This window comes from Monodon monoceros, unplaced genomic scaffold (assembly GCF_005190385.1).
Source record: "Monodon monoceros isolate NGI ecotype Baffin Bay Population unplaced genomic scaffold, NGI_Narwhal_1 Super_Scaffold_12, whole genome shotgun sequence".
NCBI lineage: Eukaryota > Metazoa > Chordata > Mammalia > Artiodactyla > Monodontidae > Monodon > Monodon monoceros.
This window is the reverse complement of record NW_021703768.1, coordinates 33,184,149-33,201,678: the sequence shown is the minus strand read 5'-3', so window position 1 is coordinate 33,201,678 and position 17,530 is coordinate 33,184,149. Positions and strand designations below refer to the sequence as shown.

Below are 17,530 nucleotides of genomic sequence, written 5' to 3'. Positions count from 1 at the left end.
CTAAAATAAATAAAGAAAAGGTACATGAATAAATAAATATATAAACACATACTTAGTAATCCTTGTGTAAAGGAGAAAAAAATAAAGCAAATCAGAAAATACTTATAGGTGAATGACAATGAAAGGACAATTTCAAAATTTCTGAATTGCAGCTAAGCAGCCCTTTTACATGACAAATGGCTATAGTCATATTAGAAAACAGGAAAGACTGAAAACATAAGAGTCAAGAATTCAAATCAAGAAATGAGGAACAGAACATCTTCCTCACAAAAAAAAAAAGGAAGACAATTTTAAAAGGAAAGAATCAAGAAAGTTTATTTGTACTATTTACCATTTTATTGCTACATCCCAGGCACTGAAGCATAGTGAATTCTCAATAAATATTTGTTGAATGAAGGAAGGAAAAGCAGTCCGTTTGTAATACCAATAGGAATGGAAAGCATGATGCTGGCCCACAGGATGCTAATGGTCCCCCACTCTATGTTCTTATTGGACAAAAGCAGCAAGGAATTGAGAGCTTCTTCAGGAAAACAATTCCAACATTTGCATATCAAAAATTGAGGCTTATTAGAACTAGGAAAAACTATTAGATTGGGCAAACTGAGCAAGAAATCCCACAGAGCCAATGGAAGGGCTGAGCTTGACCTTTTCCTTTAATATCCTACAGCTGGGTGAATGCCAACATAAGGAGGATTCAAAGGCCTTACCACACCATCTAATCCAGACCCAGCCTAGCCTAGCCCTCTGAGTATCAGGAAATCAGTTCCTGGAACTGCAGTGAGTTAAGCAGCAAAATGAAGCAACGAAAACCCCACCATATGGAAACTAAAATAAATAAAGAAAAAGTACATAAAGAAATAAATAGATAACATATACTTAGTAATCCTTGTGTAAAGGAGAATGAAATAAAGCAGATCAGAAAATACTTATAGGTGAACGACAGTAAAACGACAATTTCAAAATTTCTAAATTGCCTCCACCCCCCTCCCATCAAAGGACTGAGTTCTGAAGAGTCCTCTGATCTATGAATGACTTAGAAATGCACCAGAAATCCCAGAACTGTCCAAATCAGAACAGATGTAGGGAATATCCCTCTTCTAGATGAGTGTAAGTTTCTACAGTAAAGCCAAAACTGACTGTTTTCTGAGTAAAAGTTGAAGTTTCAGTTAGAATTCTGTTCTAAAGCAAGAAAATCTAAACTAATGGCATTCTTTAAACACTAGAAATTGATTTCTTTCTCACTTAAAAGAAGTCTCGAACTTGACAAAATCATCAGGGATCCAGGTTCCTTGGAAACTAATAAATCTCTTGGAAGGGAATTTTTTTAAAAAGAAAGATAGATAGAAAAATGTAATATTTTAAAATGTTAATGGATATTCAATGTTTCAACACCTAACTTTCTAAGGCACAACAAATTTAAAGCATCCTTAATCATTACCAGAGAGTAAAACAATTGTGGAAACTTCTGCATTCTCTGAAGGATTTCAGGCAACTCTTTGTTTCTTCTCCATGTCAACATCCTGTTTTCTTTCTAACTTTACCCATTTGGCAAGAAGGGCCTTCCTGTCACTGTGGTCTCCTTCCCCCCATATAATGAAAGTTTGCAGAATAGTTTGTTCAGGTTACCAGGAGTGATTCCAGAACTGTTTGCTCCATATTCACTAGCAACTTTGGAAATGTTTTGCCTTGAAACAGGATTAAGCCTTGCACAAGTTAGAATGGGAAAAGGCCAGACATATTCCTTGGCAAAGAAGTCTGAGAATCAAGCTCCTTTAAAATGTATTATAGAGTTGCTGTTGTTATTTTGTGGTTCATTTGTTTCATTCAGAAATAAAGTGTCAGCAAGGTGACAACAAACATTATTGAAGTCTCTTTTATCCATCCATGTGTTGAAGGAAGCCTTGTTTGAATTTACTGAAGATGCGAATAGGAGATAAAAACCAAGAAAGGAAGAGATATCCCCCATAAATGATCTGAAATTTGTAACCCTAAGAAACTCTTGTGATCACCTAGCTCAACCTTTTAGAGAAGACAACCAGCTAGTGTAGTCAGGGACTTGGCCAAGTCATGGAGGGAAGAGCTCGAAAGATGAAGCAAAGAGACCTGGTTATCAGCAGCTCTAGGTCCACAGATACATGAGTGCTGCTTTCCTCTTCCATAAAATAACAAAGAGAAGTACACTTCGGAGAACATTTCCACCTACACAACTCCATGACTCAATGCCTTTGGGGGGACTCCAGGCTGTTCTTGGACCCTAAGTCTCCTGATTCCCAGTGCAGTGATATTTCTGCTAAATCGTATGGTTATCATCTTTGATTTAATGAAAGTAATCAAACTTAATTGACATATGTCTCCATAATCCATCTACATGTTTTCTTTGATAATACCATGGTATAATTATTTAATATTTACAATTTTCAATAAATTTAATGCCTAATGCCTCAATTCATTTCATTCATGTATTAAACTTTAGACCAGTTGTTTTCAAGTACCTATCAGTGCCTAGCACTATAAAAAATGCTAGGAAAAATCTCTTGAAAATGACAAGATCTCTGCCCTTAAGGAAATTGTAATCTGTGAATGAATGTGTAGATATTATTGTCTCCGTCTGACTGATGAAGTAACAGAACCACAGGGAAGTTAAATGATTTGCTACGGTCACACAAGGAGAATGAGGCAAATTTTAAGCCAGAACTCAGAGCTCCTGGCTACCACTTACATGTTCTCCTCACCATATGCAATTAGGCTTACCTAATACTGTACATTTTTTTCATAGCTTCCCTCCACCCACTATCATATTTAGTGCAAAATAAAAGTAATATTTAACTCTAACACAAAATTTTCACATAGGCTGAAATTACAGTTAAGTCCCCTACATACGAACAAGTTCCATTCCGAGAGCACATTCATAACTCCAATTTGTTCGTTAAGTCCACCAAAGTTAGCCTAGGTACCCAACTAACACAATCAGCTATATAGCACTGCACTGTAATAGGTTTATAATACTTTTCACACAAATAATACATAAAAAAACAAACACAAAAGATAAAGAAAACATTTTTAATCTTATAGTACTGTACCATGGAAAGTACAATAGTACAGTACTGGCATACAGGGGCTGGCATCGAGTGAACAGGCAAGAAGAGTTACTGACTGGAGGAGGGAGAGGAGGTGGGAGATGGTAGAGCTGAAGGATCGTCAGCAATAGGAGACGGGGATGGGGGACAAGCTGCCATTTCACTCACGCCTGACGTTGATGGCACAGGTTCTGGCTCCTTGCTGGATTCAATTCTATCTACCCTCTTGAAAAAGTGATCCAGTGATGTCTGGGTAGTAGCTCTTTTTTTCTCATCATAGATGACACGGTAGCACTGGATTGCATTGTGAACAGTTGCTCCAACCTTCGTGTACCATTCTATGTTTGGGTGCTATGCCTCAAAAACTAACAGTGCCTCCTCAAATAAAGAAAATCCCCTCGCCATTTCATGCGTCCTGAATCTCTTCGGTTCTTCAGTTACTTCTTCTTCCTCTTTTCTTTCTTTGTCCTTTCTCTGGGCCTCCAATTCCATCAGGTCTACCATCTTTTTGCCTCGCTCCACTCTCTCAATCATTTTCACTTTTGTTTCCATCATTAACACTTGGAGCTTCTTAGCATTACCAGCTACATCACTGCTGCTTTTATGCTTGCTTCCGGACATCCTGGGCTTGAAATAAAGATACTGTACTACTGTCTCTATACAGTACTGTACAGTAAAGCACACAAAGCACAACTACCTGTAGAGGATGCACACACGTGACAATGTACGCCAGACACGTGAACTAACTTACCTGACTGGACATGCGAACGCACGTTTCCATCTTTGAAAGTTCGCAACTTGAAGTTTCATATGTAGGGGACTTACTGTAACACTGCTTCAAGCAGTACAGTTCTGAGCTCAGGCTAGAACAGAACTGAAACAAAAAATAGTGATGTGAAAAAAATCACATGGTCATAACTAAATTCTTTGACTGATATAAGTATGCCCTCTTAGGATTAAAAAAGAAGGACACGGTGAGTGGGAATAAGGGGGAATTGGAAGAAGATAGTCGTAAGGTACCAACTTCCAGTTATAAGATAAATAAGGGCCAGGAATGTAATGTACAACACGATAAATATAATTAACAAGGCTGTAAGTTATATATGAAAGCTGTTAAAAGAGTAAATCCTAAGAGTTCTCATCACAAGGAAAAATATTTTTCTTTTATTTTGTATCTATTTGAGATGATGGATGTTCACGAAACTTATTGTGGTCATCATTTCATGATATATCTGAGTAAAAGTATTATGCTATACACTTTAAACTTATATAGTGCTTAAACGTATACAGTATGTCAATTATATCTCAATGAAACTGGAAGGAAAAAAAAGAGAAGAACACTTTTTGATCCAGTCCCACCATCTCATACCTATTTGCCCTAAATCATTCCCAGGAAAAATGACTTAAACTCTGATTGACTCTAGTGATCAATTTGGAAATTCTGCTCATTTAAAACTTTTCATTTATCTCTTCTATTTTTGATAGTGTTCTAAATCATTTTGTGAACCCAGTGCTCCAGGAGTGTTGTCTGAATTTCAAGAGCTTTTACAAAACCCTTTTATCTGTGAAGTGCTGTTATCTAAAGCCAACTCTTTAAGTGAAAGATCATTTAATTTATGGAGAAGAGGAAGTATAATTTTATACCTAAACGTTATCCCAACATTTTAAAATATTGAAATAATTATTTGACCATTTTATCTACATATTGTCAAATTTCTAGATATTGAAAACCTCCACAGTTGTCTGAGTTATCCTGTTTATTTTTTTCCACATAATTTTCACATGAAATTATAGGACTACCTACTATTAAATAGTCAGTCCTGATCAGTGAATATTTGCTACAACAATAAATTATGCTATAACAGTAATGTGGGTTCTTTACGGACTTAAACACAAACAATTCAAAAAGAAAACTTGCAAAGTACACTTATCATTAAATGGCATCAAATAATTTATTCCAATTTGTTATAACTGCTTATGAAATTTTTAAAAAACACAAACAAATACCACCCCTGAATTATTTTGTGAGAGGTGTATTCTATAATAATCTTAGATTAAAAAAACCACACCTAAACAGTAATAATTGGGTGAAAAAATCCAGTTATATTGATTTATTTCCTGCATCTTAGCCTGTTTTACGAACTCTTAACAGCAGCAAATATGTTTTCATTACTTTTCTTTCATGACAGTATGTCTTAAAATTCTATTCAAAATGTAAACACTCCTGGTATTTGAGAATTGAGATAACGTTAATTCGAAGACAAAAGTTTTCCATTTGTTCAGAGCTGCCCTTTAGCCATTACCCTACCATCATTTTATGTGTGATTAAAAAATATATATATACAAGAAAGAGAAACACCAAAAAAAAAAAAAATCAGTGTTTTCGTGAGATATTTTTGCCTATCATTTGTCAATGTTTCATTGAAAACACTGCTTTCTATAGACTTTATTTCAATGAAAACCACCTTTATTGGATGCTTTTAGGTTTTCGTGCTTTGAAGTTTGTGCAAGTAGACAAAGTTCCATTTATTTCTGTAGCTGGTGAAATGAAAAGTAAGATATTGTCCCTACCTATCCTTACGGCCTTGAGGCATCATTCATATCAAAATCCAGTTCCGTGACTTAAAGTGAAAGTAGACTCCCTCTCACCTTTCCTGTTTTCCTCCCCCTTCTTACATTTTGTCTTCTTTCAAAGGAAGCCATATATACTTCAATTCAGCTAATCCAAAATGCTGCATTATCAAAATGTTCCACTTAGAATAAAACTTTCACAAACTATTTCCAGGAGCTTTGAGCTTTCAAGGTAACCACTGTGGCATGTACTCAGTAGAAAGATAAGTAGCCATAAGATATTCTTTTCAAACCATCCAGTAGCTTTAATTTTGATTCACATAGAATATCTAGGAGTAAGTTGCATACACAAAAAGAGATTTTACAAACTAGAATGAACAAACTCTATATGTATACATTTCCCCGATTTTAAGATAAACTTCCATTCTCCTCAAAATTAAAAAGAAACTTTTTTTTTATTAAACTTGTGGTATAAATTCTGCACAAATTATTTTAGAAATAGTCTCAGTGGTTCTCAACCCTCTCTCTTCATATTCACCTAGAAGCTTCTAAAACCAGCAGAAGCCCTGGTTTCATCCAAAGATTTAATCTCATTGGTTTGGGAGGTAGTCTGGGTGTCAATATTTTTTAAAAGTTCAAGGCATGAGTATAATATGCAGCCAGGATTAAGAACCAGTGAGCTATGGTAAAAATAACTTTATCACATAGCATTTAAATCACCTCTAGAAACTCACCCAAGCTCAAATGTATGTTGTCTATGTCACGCTTGGCCAAATATTTTCTATTGAAAAATTGATGTCACTACAAAATATTAAAGCATCCTTAAATGTTCAACATTGCTTGTAAAATTATTTCATGGAAGCATTATTTCATAACAATAATTCTTCCATTATTTCAGTGGAAGATAATGCATTCCTTCTGAAACCAGAAATATGGTCCTTAGAAATAAGTGGGAACTAAGTATACACAAACATGCAAAGAAATATTGTGAGGTAATTAAAATAAAGATATAGATCTATATTTATTGATATCCATCCAATAATACTAAGTGAAATAGAGATACAGATTAAAGAATATTAAATTAAAATGCTAATAATATTTTTATGTGAATGATATTTTTGGTTATGTATATTCCATAGTATTTGACCTTCAAAATTAGTATGCATGCTTTTAACAAAACAACAAAGAAAACTCAAAATTTGGAAGGAAAGAAAAAGGAATAAGAACAGGAAAAAGGAAAAAAAGAGACAAACTGGGCACAAAGTTGCTTGTATTACTTTGAGACATCAAAATTATAACAGGTCTTGAAAGATGAGTTTGTAAAAGCCTTGAGAAAAATTCGATTCCAGTTTCCTAAATGTATTTGAAACAAACTGTACAATTTCCTTGTCAATGATACCACTGATAAAATCTTCTGAGAGTATTGGAACTCTTAAAAGAAATGTATATTATTTTAAGAGTTTATTATTATTATAACAAATATTATAATATTATATTATTATAAATTATTATAATAAATACATTATTATTTTAATGTATATCATCTACAATTTTATAGTTTCATTATTTACAATGGGAGATTCATAAGTGATGACTTAGTTTACACAGTCTATTCTCCAGATGAAAAGCGATTAAAAAGTATTTTTTGTTTAAGGACGTGAGAATTTACCACACTTGAGAAAAACCTAGAGCATTCCTCTATGAGATTTTCTCATTCATATAAGTATTTACTCAATAACAGCTAACTAACAATCTAGAAATAAATTATAATGTATGTTTCTATCATTCCCCTATTTTATCCTTCAGATGAAAGGATGCAACTTTGCAATCTTTTTGTCTTCCAAAGTTATAAACATATGGTTCTTCAATCAAAAAACCTTTAAATCATATTTTAATATCTATAAGGCTTCACACCAGATATAAATGAGATACAAAGGTGCTATGAGCAAGTCTCTAGGAGCTTGGAATGCACTATAGAAAAGACAAAACGCACACACACACATAAAGTCTAACGTGGAGATATAACTTCATACATGGCACTGACAAGCAGGACTTTTGAACTAGACCCATCTTGCCAATTTCAATAGTCAGAGGTTGTATAGTGGAAACAAGTTCTAGTAGCAGAGCTAGGAAAAGTAACTTGGGGTCTTATGAATACACTAGCTGGGCTGATGTGAAGAATTCATGTTAGGGGGTTATGAAAGTAAAGTTAGAAAAGGTAAAAAAAAAAAAAAATAGGCAGTGGGGAGCCTCGGTTACCCAATCAAGGAGTCTGACTTTTGTTCATTGAAATAATGGAAACATTTGAACAGGTTGGAGCATGGGACTCTGATGACCTGGCCATTCTGTATGTTTTCTGACTTTATCTCCTACCAGTCGTCACCAGATTTGCTCTGTTCCAGCCACACTGTCCTTGCTCTTTGTCAAATACATCAAGGTTTTCCTGCCTCAGGGCCTTTGCACTTGTTGGTTGGTACATCATTATTGCCGTGCTTTCCCCTCAGATCTTTGCTTACCTGGGTCCCTCACTTCACTGTTGTACCTGCTGGGATAAATCAAAAATAGCACCTTCCACACCACCATTCTATACTTTTATACTTTGCTTTAGTTTTCTTCATAGCATTACCTAACATATTTCCTTCTCACACAGCGACACATACATTTTGTTGTTTATTTATCATCTGTCTCCCTTACCAGAAGGTGAAAAATAAACTTCATGCAGCATGAACAGCACAACTCTGTCATGTTTACTTCAGAGACTGGAACATGGGTGAAACAAACAGAATGTTCAACATGTATTTATTAAAGAATTAATAACATCTTAACTAATTAAGTAACTAACAAATAGTCAAAGAAGAACTTTAGGAAGATTGGCATAGTATATGGGAATCTGTGACAATAAACTAGACAAGAGGTAATAGACTGACCAAGAATAAGCACCATGGGGACAAAAAGAAGAAAAGAAGTGGATGTAAAAGCTTGGGTTTCCTCCCTGGGCTCAGTATCCTTACCTGTAAAACGAGGATTGTTGAACTAAAATTATGACTATGATTATTCAGCATAGGAAAAATAATGGCTCTCTCAGAGCTAAAGTTCAGGCAGGCTTACTGCTGATTATAAAAGAAGCAGGTTCCCTACGTGTGGGTCTCTTCTCCTGCAACACACTCCACTGCCTATGCAGGCATCACTTGGTCCTCCACATTTTGCCCTGTAGAAAGCAGGGCTTGGGCTACCAAAGCAAAAGTCATACTCTGATTACTGCTATTACTGTCAGTAATAAGTTGTCATTTGTCTCTGACCCAGGCTTCTCATGCCTTCTGTCAGCATTCGTGAAACCTGTTAGTTTGCAAGTAGGGTAAAACCTTAGAGCCTTCAACGTTCTTGATAGATACAAGATACAATATACTAACATCAGTTATTTCAATATACTAGCAACAAATAATTAGAAAATGAATTAATAAACAATACTTTTAAAATAACATGAAAAGCATAATATAGTGATAAATTTAAGAAAGTGTATGTAAGATTTTTACACTGAAATCTAGAAAAGCGTTGCTGAGAGAAATTAAAGACCTAAATAATGGAGGGAGATGCGTGTAGATGTGAAAATGTTCTTTTTTTCCACTCTCTTACTTGAATCTGTGGATCAGAAGACAGAAACAGCCTATCCCTTACATGGAAGGCACCACGCTTCCATCCCAGGCACAGTTCCCTGATGAGACTGTCTATTAGCTGCTGTTAGCAGAGATCCCAAGAGCATCTCTGGTCACAATAGCTCCTTCATCTTTCCAATGAATTCTCTTTATGTTTTTATTAGCTGTAGTCGATTTCTAAAGAACACTCTCTGGTATTAAAAAAAAAAAAACCTTCAAGAATTGGGATTTGTTGGTATGCTGCTTTTTGTTGATGTTTTTAAAGGAGAATTGTCACTGAAGAACAAGAACCACCAAACGTAGACTCAAGAGAGGGAAGATGGCCACAAACCGAAGTGATTGACCAAAGCCACCAGTTGGTGCTAAAAGCCCTTTCATCATCTGTAAAATGATGGTGGTCCCTGCCTCACCCATCTCACAGCATCAGTGCTCGGCCTGAAGTTCAGATATGCAAAAGCTTTGCAGAGAAACTCACAAGCGGTGTGATTAGAACAGTTGAAAACACTAGAGATAGAAATGGAAAACCCCAGGCTTGTCACAGAGATTCATTTTAAAAGTCTTTTGAAAAGGCAAGAATGGAAAGAACTGATGTTTGGAAGCAGGAACTTCTGGAATTCTATCCCCACCCTGCCCTTCAGTCATTCATGGGTAAGGATGGTGTGATCTTGTCAGGATCCTATGGGACAGTGCCTCCAACGCCTGGAATGTGCTCCTTCAGTTAGAGATCATTTTTTTCCCTTCCTTTCTGGCCTACCTCTGACATTATTCTTCACATTCAACTTGCTTTAGAATTTTTGAAGGACAAAAAAGTCATCTAGCTCCCAAAGGTGATTATGAAAAATATCAACAAGACATAGAACAGGCCCGGAATTTAAGAGAATATAGAATTTAGAGGACATCAAATACAAAAATACACCCATCTAAATACGGCCCCAGGGAGTTCCATTTATTCCTGTAGGCTTTCCGACCCCAACCCCATAAAAATGTTTTGCACACACAACGGCTAGCAGAGACTAAAAAGATGCAAAGCTTCCAAAAATTACACATGCTCAGCTGAAGGAGGTTGATGACTGCGTCACATGAGCCCATTCCTGGAGGAGCCCATTGTTTCCTCAGTCACAGCACCAGTTCAGTGCCCCAGCCTTCTACACCAGAGGCTGATAGCAGGGATCCCTGAGCGTTGTGACTGGCTGGAGTGACTGCCTGGAGGGCAGAGCGCTCACTCCCTCTGTGCATCCTCCAGCTGCTTCGCTATCAAATCCTGCTTCTGCTCCACTAGCACCTGATAGAACTGATGGGGGAAGTGTGTTGTAGCCAGATGAGCTTATCCACCATGATTAGGTGGAAAATTTCAGGCTTCTAATACTTGTAGGTCTCACCACAGGACAATATCAGTTTATTGTTCAGGAAGCAGCAATGGAGGAACAGCTCTTCCTCCAACGCACACAGGTCCAGGAAGCTTTCCAAGTTGACCCAGATATAGGGGCCAGAGCCACAGTTGAGAAAGGGGATCTTCAATGCCTTCAACTTGTTAATGATGTACCTGTGAGGGTTAGCAGGTGGATACACTTTGTCAGTCTGTTCTCTGTCCTGGAGCAGCCAACACAGTTTGTGCTGGGTGATGCCAGAAACGTTGCAGAGGCGGCCAGAGGAGCTCACAGCAGAACCCACCTCCTTGTTGTGGGTATACAGAGTGCTAAAGCAGAAGCCAGAAATGATAAAATCCTTACTGGTGCTTCAGATCACATGGGCCCTGTTGAAACCAGGCAAACTTTCCATGCCCAGAACACTGTGAAATATCATGTATTCATCCAACACAGATAAGCATGTAAATCTCATCTATAATGACACGTAGGTTGCACCGCTTGGCAAATTCTAGGTATTCCTTCAGTGAGTCCCAGGAGTAGAGGTCACTCAGAGGATTCTGAGGGTTAATTAACACAAGGTCTCTGACCTTACTGCCCTTAAGCATAGCCTCAAGTGGGGCTTGCTCCACCTTCTACACTTGAGCTGGAAAGGATGGATGGTCACATCGATGATCTCACTGTCTGGGTGGACAAGCATCAGCTCAACTTTCACATACCGGTGGGAGCTGAAGAGGAAGCCTCCATAGAAGGTGGTGAGGGGTCAGAAAGGCCTCACCTGAATTGCACAGAACCATGATCAGCACGGAGAAGACAGAATGGCAGCCATTTAGAACAACCAAGTTTTCTGGATCCAGGTGGGCAGGTGTCTTGCAGTAGTAGGTCAGGAACGAGCCCACTTCTTCCCACAGGGATGGTTGCCCTCTCTAATCAGGATATTGCAGCAGGATCTCCTCAATGCAGTTCATGTCACTCTGATTCAAAATTTCAGTAATCAGATCAATGCACAGCTTATTCTCACTGGTACCAAGATTAATGAAACCCAAAGTGTTCTTGTCCTCATGGTATTTGTCTCCATGGCAGTTCTTGTAGCCCTAGAAGCTGGAATGGTACAAGGCAGAGATGTCAATCCCACAGTTGAATAGGTCATGGCTGGCAAATGCAGCTTCAAAATCACTCCATTGAGGAACTAGCTGGTCAGGCTGCCTGGATGATGGGCCCACTGCCCACCTCTGACTTCACCCCTAGAGTCCTGGGAAGGGCAAGACAGTTGGAGTCCCAGGCCACCCATGGTCCCAGACTACAGGAGGTAGACCAGTTGGCATATTAAGTGGTCCAGGAGGGCTTCCTGCTCCTGGCTGGCCTGATTATGCCCCTGCTCTTCCAGCACCAGGTCCTGCTGCATGTGCTTGGTCATCAGCTGCATGATATGTTCTTCAGTGATCTACAGCAAATGCACCATCATCTCCATCAACTGGCTAAGAGTATTCTGGTTTCTGAGGCCCTGGCCCCTCATCAGGCCACAAGGCACGTGGAGAGTGTCTGATCAGTGATTCATACTCTGGGTATTTGCACTGGCCTCCGCAGGCTGGCTGAAACTTTTTCCTCTGTTTCCATTCATCTTTCTGTGGTCTAAGATCCTTACGCCTGATGAAATCATCCTGGAACGTCAGGGCTCAGAGACCTCTCCAACACTCTCCTCTCACTAAGCTTGCTTATCCACCTTTTTTTTATTATAATCATCCTAGTTAGTTTGAAGTTATAGGTATTTCATTGTAGTTTTGCCTGGCATTTCCCTACAGACTAATGATGTTGAGCATCTTTTCATGTGCACATTGGCCATTTGTATATTTTCTTAGGATAAAGGTATATTCAATATTCTTTTCCTACTTTTTAATTGAGCTATTTGTCCTTATAGTATTGGGTTGTCAGGGTTCTTTATATATTCTGATACAAATCTCTTATCAGACATATGATTTGCAAATATCTTCTCCCATTTTGTGGGTTATCTTTTTATTTTCTTGATTGTATCATTTACAGCACAGAAAGTTTTAATTTGGATGAAGTCCAATTTAGCTATTTTTTTTCTGCTATTTCTTTGCTTTTGGTATGATATCAAAGAAACCATTGCCTAAATTAAGGTCACTAAGGTTTACTCTCATGTTTTATTCCAGGAGTTTTCTAGATGTAGTTCTTACATTTAAGTCTATGATCCATTTGAGTTCATTTTTGTGTATGGTGCGAGGTAGATGTCCAATTTCACTCTTTTACATGTGGATATTCCATTTTCCCAGTACCATTTGTTAAAAGGATAATTATTTCTTCCATTGAATTATCTTAGCACATTTGTTGGAAATAAATGTCATGAATGTAAGAGTTTACTTCTGGACTCTCAATCCTATTCCATTGATCTATATGTCTATCCTTATGCCACTACCACACTGTCTTGATTACTGTAGCTTTGTAATAAGTTTTCAAACCAGGAAGTATGAGTCCTTTAACTTTGTTCTTCTTTTTCAAGATTGTTTTTGCCATTTTCAGTCCATATCCATTACTTTAAGCTGTTGAGAACATATTCTTCCAGCTTGCCTGGTTCCAGACTGAAATGTTTCTTTTAGTCCTTCCTCAAATGCCAGACCATTCATTCCCTTTGCTTGCAAACATGTTGCATGCCTCCCCAAATTATCACTCATGGTAATCAACAATGAGCACAAAGAACAGCTGGAAATCAAGGACAGGATGGAAAACAGGGGCTTTTAAAAGAAAATGACAGATTTAGGTCACCAGAAAGTCTTTGAATAGGATGTTGTGGGAACAAAGTGACTGTCATCGTGAAAAATTAGATCATAAATCTTAGAATAAATCCTAAAACAGATCTCTTGTGTTTTCCTCTTCCTCATGTGGACTGGGTAGATTGTGTTGATTAAGTTAGTTCATTCTCTCAGACTCTTCCAAAATGAAATAAAGCTGTGCTGTTTCTCATGTTCTTATTGCAGACCCTGCCTTTTGGCCTTTTGTAGTTAGTGTCTATGAGAATTTTTATACCTGTTAGAGATTAAGCATTTCATGCTTTAATTATGTTCAAATGAGAAAAGGTTATCATTTGGAGATGCACCTATACTGAGAGGGTTACAATAAACATATCTATATATGAGGGCTTCTGAGATCACATGACCATGTGTGAACATTTTACGTAGTCACATCAGACATTGTCAGTTGGCCAAAGAAAGTTATTTTTTTATTATATTATTTATTCATTTATTTTTTTATTGGAGTATAATTGCTTTACAATGTTGTATTAGTTTCTGCTGTACAACAAAGTAAATCAGCTATATATATATATATATATATATATATATATATATGTATATATATATCCCCTCCTTCTTGAGCTTCCCTCCCACCAGCTCCATCCCACTCCTCTAGGTCACAGAGCACTGAGCTGAGCTCCCTGTGCTATGCAGCAGCTTCCCACTAGCTATCTATTTTACACATGGTAGTGTATATATGTCAACGCTACTCTCCCAATTCGTCCCACCTTCCCTTTTCCCCACTGTGTCCACATGTCCTTTCTCTATGTCTGGCCAGAGAAAGTCACTGCTCTCATTTTACAGAAGCATAACTGAAGTGCCAAGAGGTAAACTGACTTGCTTAGGTAATTGAGCATGGCAAGGACAGAGCCAGTATGAAAGCACAGTATATCTGCCTCCTGGAGATGCCATTAACGGTTAAATTGTGTCCTCCAAAAGGATATGTTGAAGTCGTAAGCCCTGGTACCTGTCAATGTGACCTTATTTAGAAACAGGGTGTTAGTAGATGTTGTTAAGTTGAAATCATTAGAGTGAGCCCTAATCGAGCATTACTGGTATCTTTATGAGAAGAGAAATGCCATGTGACAACAGAGGCAAAGATTGGAGTGACAAAGCTGCAAGCCAAAGAATGCCAAGAGTTGATGGCAATCCTCAGAAGCTAGGAAAAGCAAAGGAAAGATTCTCCCCTATAAATTTCAGAGGGAGTCTGGCCCTGCCAACACCTGGATTTCAAATTTCTAGCCTGTAGAACTTTGAGACAACAAATTTCTGTTGTTTGATACCACCTAGTTTTAAGTACTTTGTTATGGTATACCTAGGAAATTAATACAGGCACTATGCATTCTTTGACACAGCACTTAATAACAGAAAATCAGCCTTCTCAGAGCACCAAATGGTGCTTCACAATTTAAGAACCATTCCCTACTATTTACACACAATTCCACTGCCCTAGGACAAATTCAGTCTTGGACAATGACGCTGGTATAAAATACTCTTCCCCTGTTTCAATACTGTCAATAAAGAAAAGCTTCCTATGTCATGATTCAGAGAACCTCCCATCGCCACCTTTTTTTGCACAGCTCTGGCTGTTTAAATGTTTTTCCTCATAAACTAACTTGCCTTCTTCTCACATCTATCCATTAATACTAGCTCTGTTTTATGAGGGCACTCAGGAGGACCCTAATCCCTCTTTCATATGATAAGCCTTTAAACATTTAAAATCAGATACATGTCCCCCCATTTTCTTTTCTTCTAAGAATTTCAACTGTTCCTCTTAGACCATGCTCCTGTAGACATTCACCATCCCTGCTGGACATCCCAGTGTCCCTCCTAAGTGTAGCATCCAGAAGTGAACGCCAAATTCCCATTGTCAACTCCTTAGAACAGATGAAAGCAGAACCAGCTTTTCTGCTGTATAGACACTTCTTCTGATACAGAAAAATATTACTATTACAGCCCAAACTGCCTTACAATGAGGTAAATCTTGAGAAATGAAAGAAGCCTTTATTCTCATTAGCATTTTGATATATTTGGGGGAGGGGTGGAGCCCATCCAGTTTTCCATGTGAAGAGTTTCCCAAAAGTATAGGGCCATGAGATGGCAATACACTGATATAAGTATCTACTCCACAGAATAAAAGCTCAAAGTATTACAGGCAGTTAGAAAGATGGGCAAAATAAAACTATATCAGATTGAATATTGATAAATATGAAATCTATCACTTAGGATTTTAAAGTTTATACTTGCTATAGACTGAATTGCATCCCCTGCCCAAAAAAAAAAAAAATTATATATTGAAGCCCTACTCATGCCCCCCCCACCTTTATGATTGTATTTGGAGATAGGGCTTTTAGGAGGTAATTATGGTTAAAATGAGGTTATAAGAGTGAGATCTTAATAGAATGGGATTAGAGGCCTTATAAAAAGAGGAAAAGAGTGCCTCTCTATCTCTATCTCTCTATCTCTCTCTTCACACTAGTATGCATGGAGGAAAGGCCATATGACGATATACCAAGAAGGTGGCCATCTGTAAATCAGGAAGAGAGTTCTCACCAGGAACCAAATCAGCTGACACCTTGATCTTAGACTTCTCAGCCTCTAGAACTGTGAGAATTAAATTTCTGTTATTTAAAGCCACTTAGACTATGGTACTTTGTTATGGCAGCCTGATCTGACTAAGACAATACTAATAAAAGATGAAGAGAGAAGATGAATAGCAAATGTGACAAAGACTCAAGAGTTTCTCATCAGAGAGCAACAGCCAGCTCTACCCACCACCAGTGCCTCCCATCAGATAACTTCCACAAGCCTCTTAGACAGCCTCATCCACCAGAGGGCGGAGAGCAGAAGCAAAAAGAACTACAACGCTGCAGCCTGTGGAAAGAAAACCACATTCACAGAAAGATAGACAAGATGAAAAGGCAGAGGGCAATGTACCAGATGAAGGAACAAGATAAAACCCCAGAAAAACAACTAAATGAAATGGAGAGAGACAGTCTTCCAGAAAGAGAATTCAGAATAATGATAGTGAAGATGATCCAGGACCTCAGAAAAAGGATGGAGGCAAAGATCGAGAAGATGCAAGGAATGTTTAACAAAGACCTAGAAGAATTAAAGAATAAACAAATAGAGATGAACAATACAATAACTGAAATGAAAACTACACTAGAAGGAATCAATAGCAGAATAACTGAGGCAGAAGAATGGATAAGTGACCTGGAAGACAGAATGGTGCAATTCACTGCTGTGGAACAGAATAAAGAAAAAAGAATGAAAAGAAATGAAGACAGCCTAAGAGACCTCTGGGACAACATTAAACGCAACAACATTCGCGTTATAGGGGTCCCAGAAGGAGAAGAGAGAGAGAAAGGACCCGAGAAGAGATTATAGTTGAAAACTTCCCTAACATGGGAAAGGAAATAGCCACCCAAGTCCAGGAAGCATAGAGAGTCCATACAGGATAAACCCAAGGAGAAACACGCTGAGACACATAGTAATCAAATTGGTAAAAATTAAAGACAAAGAAAAATTATTGAAAGCAGCAAGGGAAAAACAACAAATAATATACAAGGGAACTCCCATAAGGTTAGCAGCTGATTTCTCAGCAGAAACTCTAGAAGCAAGAAGAGAGTGTCATGATCTACTTAAAGTGATGAAAGGGAAGAGCCTACAACCAAGATTACTCTACCCAGCAAGGATCTCATTCAGATTTGAAGGAAAAATCAAAAGCTTTACAGACAAGCAAAAGCTAAGAGAATTCAGCACCACCAAACCAGCTCTACAACAAATGCTAAAGGAACTTCTCTAACTGGGAAACACAAGAGGAGAAAAGGACCTACAAAAACTAGCGCAAAACAATTCAGAAAATGGTAATAGGAACACATATATAATAATTACCTTAAACATGAATGGACTAAATGCTCCAACCAAAAGACACAGGCTTGCTGAATGGATACAAAAACAAGACCCATATATATGCTTTCTCCAAGGGACCCACTTCAGACCTAGGGACACATACAGACTGAAAGTGAGGGGATGGAAAAAGGTATTCCATG

At 37.8% G+C, this 17,530-nt stretch overlaps 1 pseudogene; it reads right to left on the bottom strand.

Moving 5' to 3' along the window:
* Positions 1-10,520: 10,520 nt before the first annotated feature.
* LOC114891701 lies at positions 10,521-12,223 on the bottom strand (annotated as a pseudogene).
* Between the last annotated feature and the right edge of the window lie 5,307 nt (positions 12,224-17,530).